Source organism: Schistocerca americana, chromosome 7, assembly GCF_021461395.2.
Source record: "Schistocerca americana isolate TAMUIC-IGC-003095 chromosome 7, iqSchAmer2.1, whole genome shotgun sequence".
Taxonomy (NCBI): Eukaryota; Metazoa; Arthropoda; class Insecta; order Orthoptera; family Acrididae; genus Schistocerca; species Schistocerca americana.
In genome coordinates, this window is record NC_060125.1 from 337,904,701 (window position 1) to 337,911,020 (window position 6,320).

Consider the following 6,320-nt stretch of genomic DNA (forward strand, 5'->3'; position numbering starts at 1 on the left):
CGTAGTCGTCGTATCTCAATTACAAGTATGCAGCGTTTCCACTTACGCGAACTCGTATAATTGATGCTTTTTATTATTAATATTGTACTGTTAATTTCCTTGCTTTGCAGTAATTATTAATTCTTCTCTCGTTCGCATAGCACACACCACTGATTGCGTGGAAATATTTTAGTTAACAGTTTTTACTTACGCTGTTGTCTCGTTGCTATGGAATTGTTGTGCTGGTATGCAGCGAGATCCAGAGATACTCTTTGACTCAGTCTTTGTAAGATTTCGTCGTAATACGAAAATATTGTAAAGTTCACTTCTCAATTAATGACGTGAATATTTGCACTTCAATGAAATTGTCTTTCATGAGTAGTCGTTGATTTAGTCGTTTATCAAGCTATTTAATCTCCTTAAGGTCCAACTAATTTAAAGTCAAATCCAATGTTCACTAATTTCGTTATTAGATTTCAATTAACCCGTAGTGCACGGTTAAATGAGTCTATCTGTTCCTGTCTCAGTTCATAAAATCAGTTTCCTAAGCCGTGCATCCCGTCACGCAACAAACACTTCTAAACTCGAAAACAATCTCGTCACGATTCGCAATCTCAATAATTCAGATCAGAACTGCTCTCGTACGTCTGCACTGGATGAGTTCTAGCAAGCGACTTCTTCTGTGGAAGAGCATTGTAGGCGCATTGAATTTCTTCGTTAGGCTTACAACTCTCTTCCACATAAAAGTTATCTCTGATGACATTACTTTGAACTTAACTTTTAAGATATTAATTTCACATTTGTCACATGGATATTTGTCCATTGCTGAAATGCGGTGTTTCTTCTTTCTCTTTCGCTAACAAATATTCTCAGTGGTATACAATGTAGTTGTTGACAAAACTCTTTCGTGTTAGCTCATCGGCAAAGATATCGTAACTGCCAAGATAACTTTCCCTACTTCATGTTCTTTCTTAATTGACCTTAAGGTGGTCGTTGGGGCGTTACACTAGGCAGACAGTACAGTAACATTTTGATCACCCAGCGGAAAGAAGTGGTGTCCGCTACCCCCGACAGGAAATTCATGCGGCAGAGGAGCAGCAGCCAACAGACGATACTCCTTCCCTCCCCTCCCCTCCCCACCCCACCCCACCCCCCACCCTTCAAGCGCCCTTTCTGCAGAGGTGCCGTGCAAAGCACACCAGTCCTCCATCCTCTCCCCTCCCCTCTTTCCCCTAGGCGGCTGGAGAGAGCGCGGAACTCGACAAACGGTGCTGTGGGGGTGTGCGCTGCGGCATTGTCCATTTCCGGCCGCTGTCATGCGCCGCTGACGGCCTCTGGTCAACCACGGCGGCCGCACGTTTGACGTTATTGACAAGAAACGGAGGTCCCAACTGCGCCACCACTCCACCCCTTCCCCTCCCCACCTCTCTCGCCCCACCCAACTCATCAGCGTTTCTCTTCCCACACTCCGCCCGTTGTTGGTTGTTCTGTTGTTCCTACATTATTTACATGCATTCATAACGCAGAGTTTGGTTGTAATTGACAGGAGCCGACGCTCCACGGCCGGCTGCGTACATTCATTACGGAATCACAACGGCACTCTGACTGCCCCCTTTGTTGTCGTGTCCGCTTCAACTTAAACGAGGGCTTTAAAAAAAATGAGAAAGAAACAAACAGAAGAATGTGGGGTGAATGACGGATGAAGGGCGCAAAAGCTGTAATGCTAATTCATTTCCATCAGACACTGGTATGTCTCGCACCGAGGAAAGGTCTGTCAAGGCTTTTTAATCCCTTCAAATATCCATTTATTTGCCTTTATTACAACCACAGTACACAGAGATCGACACTGTCGCAGGTGATTTAAATGCAGCCCTGTTAATTTCGCATTTGAAAGCTGCTGTGTCATGACGTCCAATTTTTCATCAGTATCTACAAGGTGTTTCACAATTCATGTTGCACACTTCTAGAGGTTGTAGAAGGGACTCAGTTGGTAAAGTTTTACATAGCAACCCATGTCCGGAAACGTCCAAACGATGCTACAGAGCGTCAAGGCTATAGGCGGCGGCTCCTGTATGTATGTAGAGGGCGATTCCGTGATGATGTCACAAGCTTTGAAGGATGATGGAGAAGGATAAATGTATCAGTTTGAGGTACAATACCCTGCACCGGAAAAGAATGAGTCGAAAGTTACAAGGAAAACTATTCTGATACCGCTAACAGTGAAATACAGATACCGACACTGTTGCTGCTAATAATGTAAGGTACGGAACTTTCAGAGGTGATAGTATGGACCAAGGAAAGAGAAAATGTCAGGTAAACACGGATACCTGAGGATCTATGGCTGCTTGTTCATCTTCGATAGTTTGAAACTCATTTCCTCTATTGAGCAAGTGCTCGTACCTCCGAAGACATGCTTTTTAGAGCTCCTGTTTGTTAGAAATTTCCCTTGCTTGATCCACACTATCACCTCTGAATTTTGCCCAATTTACAATCTTAGCAACAACAGTAGCGATACAGTTATTCCATTGTCAAAGTGATGAGAATGGTTTTCGATTACTACTTTCGACTCCTTCGTTTCCCGTACAGCGAACCTTTCCTCAAACTGATGCATTTATCCTTCTCCACCATCCTTGAAAGTTTGTAACATCATCGTGGAATCAACAGATTTACAAACGCCGCCGTCTATAAATCTGACACTCTGCAGCTTCTTTGGATCACGTTTCCTGACATGGGTTCCTATGTAAAACTTGATCTACTAAGTCCCCTCTACATCATCTAGAAGTGTGTAACATGTATTGGGAAACACTCTGTATAATCAGCAGGCCACCTTTAATATATGTAGCGAAGCGTATTCCACCCTTACCCCCCCCCCCCCCCTTCCCTTGTTCCATTCGCGATGGTGTGTGGGTAGAACTGTTGTAGGTGAACCTCCATATGGCTTCTAAATTCTCTGGTTTCCTCATTATGGCCATTTCACAAAATATATGTGGGAGTAAGTAATATGTTCGCCGGATGCGGAGCACAACTATGAATAACTAACAGGTTATAGTGTACGTGGATTTTCTGTCTCGACGAAGAACGTCTTCTGCACGATTCCTGATATACTAATCAACTGTTAACTAATTTTGTATGTAAGACGTCATTTATTTTATCTTCCTTGTTTGCCTATTCGATTAGTTTTGTTATTTTTTACTACAATGACCTGGCCTGATGTAGCTAATTCTTTATATATTGACTATGTTTGACGAATTACATACTTTTTTGTAATCAATCTTCTCACTGGTTTGATGCAGCCTGCCACCAATTCCTCTCCTGCGCCAACCGATCTCTGTCTTTCTCTACAGTTTTTCCCCCTGCAGCTCCCTCTAGTATCGTGCAAGTCACTCTCTGATGCCCTAACACATGTTCTATCATCCTGTACCCTCTTCTTGTCAGTGATCTTCATACATTCCTTTCCTCGCCGATTATGCAGAGAACTTTCTCATTCCCTACCTTACGAATCTACCTAATTTGCATCATTCTTCTGCAGCATTACATCTCAAATGCTTCGATTCTCTTCTGTTCTGGTTTTCCCACAGTCAGTTTTTCAATGCTATGCTCGAAACATAAACTCTCAGATATTTCTTCCTCGAAATAAGGCCAATGTTGCCCTTTTTGCCTATGCTACTCTGCTTTTTATTTCCATCTTGCTTCATAAGTCACCGTTTTTTACCGACAATGTAGCAGAATTACTTAATTTCGTTTACTTCTTGACCTTCAATTCTGATTCTCGCTGTCTTCTTTTCTGATACATCTCTTTACTTTCGTCTTTCTTCGATTTAGTCTCAATCCGTATTCGGTAACTATTAGACTGTTCTTTCCATTCAACACATCCCCTTTTAATCCCAGTCTTGAACCTTTCTTTTGTTGGCATCATTCTTTCTTCGTTATACAGACTGAACTGTAGAAGCGAAAGATTGCGTCCCTGTCTTACACACTTTTTAATCTGAACATTTCGTTCTTTGTCTTGCAGTCTTACTTTTCCGTCTTGATTCTTGTGCATGTTGCATGTTACCCGTCTCCCCTATAGGCTGCTCCCATTTTGGTTAAATTTCGAACATCTTCCACCATTTTACATTGTCGAATGCTTTTTCCAGGTCTACAAAGCCTGTGAATGTGTCTTGATTGGTCCTCACTCTCGCTTCCATTATAAAGCGCAATCTCAGGACTGTCTCTCTAGAGCCTTTATCTTTCCTACACCAAACTGATCGTTATCTAACACATCGCTAGTTTTCCATACTCATTATTCAGTTCCCAGTGATAGGTATCTTTCTGACATGTCGGTACAATGGTATTCGTAAGTAACTCTGGGATTTCAGAAGACTGCGTGAAAGCTGAGATAAATCCCTGGATTGACCATCACTCTGTTTAACTAACTTTGAAAGTACACCTGTTATCGAAAAGAAATGCCCGAGAAGTCGCAACAGCAGCCTGCTTTGTAAACCTCTTTATTGAGTTGTTTGTCTGCACTCACGAACAGATTCAATTTTTCTTAGTGTTCTGATACGCCTGCTTGTAGTGCAACTGCATCACGTTGCGTATTAGGAATCGAGACATGGACAAAAATTCATTCCACTGATAACTTTTTTCTGTGGCTCTTGTAGTTTTCGGGAGCTTGCCTTCTGTAAATCAGGACGTACTTATTAATAATCATGGATGTGAGAATAATTCCAATATCGCTGACAGGTTCAACCAGAGTTTCACATACAAGAACTGCGGATCTTCCACAGTCAGTTGACATGGAAGGTAACCAGATTTGGTACTTGAAGCTACTGAGCCGTTAGTATAAAGACCACTATGTTTTTATGTTAACAATTCAGTTTTAATACTAATTCTACGATTCATAAAGTTGAACATTACTGTGTTTGTAACTTTTGTTATGGAGTTTATATTGTAACAGAAATATTTCCTTTTTTCCTACAGCCACGACTCTCCCTTCCTCCCTCCCCCCTCCATTCTCTCTCTCTCTCTCTCTCTCTCTCTCTCTCTCTCTCTCTCTCTCTCTCTCCTCTCTGTCTGTCTGTCTGTCTCTCTCTCTCTATCTCTCTCTCTCTCTCTCTCTCTCTCTCTCTCTCTCTCTCTTCTCTCTCATATACGGGGTGTCTCTCCTAAGAGTAGTCAAGACCTTTTACTTTGTGTTTCGGCAGATTTTTGCAATTCCATTTCTGAAATGTGTTCATGGAGTCGGACCAAGCAATACTACTCATCGCGTGAGTCATGCGATGTCCAGTATCAACGACAGGTGTCAATTTGCCCCTTTAGAAATAAAATTATTTTTAATAGTGGAATTTTAAGAGTCAATTCCATAGAGTGGTCCCTGATTAGTCTAGTACTATATGCCGTTTATTGCTACATATTAACAGGGACTGTAAAACTGGGCCGACCGTTGTGGTCGAGCGGTTCTAGGCGCTTCAGTCTGGAACCGCGCGGCCGCTACAGTCGCAGGTTTGCATCCTGCCTCGGGCATGGATGTGTATGATGTCCTTAGGTTAGTTAGGTTTAAGTAGTTCTAAGTTCTAGGGGACTGATGACCTCAGACGTTAAGTCCCATAGTGCTCAGAGCCATTTGAACCATTTGTACTCCAGCAGCGACTGAGTAGCTTTACTGCATGACGGTAATAAACAGCGTAAAACAGGGCAGCGCTGCTCAGTCGCTTCTTGAGTACTATTTATTGTCCATGTTGTACAGTCACTGCTATTACTTATCAATGAATCGAATATCGCACTAGACTAATTCATAAAATTCCAGTTGAAAAATCATTTTATTTGTAAAGGGAAAGAAACCGACTCGTTCTTTTGGTACTGGGCATCATATGAGAGACGTAATGATCTGTGTTTGTTTGGGCTCACTCCAGCTAACCACAGCAACAATTAAATTGCAAGTATCTGCTGAAACTCTTTGAAAATATATATACAGGGTGTTCCCAATTTTTGCGTATGTCGACAAGGAGTGATCAGGTCATGAGGAACAACTTGTTGTCCCTCACAAGCTGTTTATATTTTTGAAATAAACATTGTATTTCATGCTTTCATGTTAATATTATCTTACACACATTTATGTAGAGGAAGCTCCATCTGATGGTGTCCTTAAGAAAATGGTGTTCCTTCTGATCGTCGTGGTAATCGCGACAACTTGTACAGATGTGTATTCGATATACAAAATGAGAAAAATGGCGATTTGACCACATCTCGTGTAGCTTTATTTTAAATGTTAAATTAAGGCATTTGAATGTCGTGTCTGCTAACACAGTGACAAAATCCACGTAAGGGTTGTTGTGCACCATTGTATACTAAAGACTATC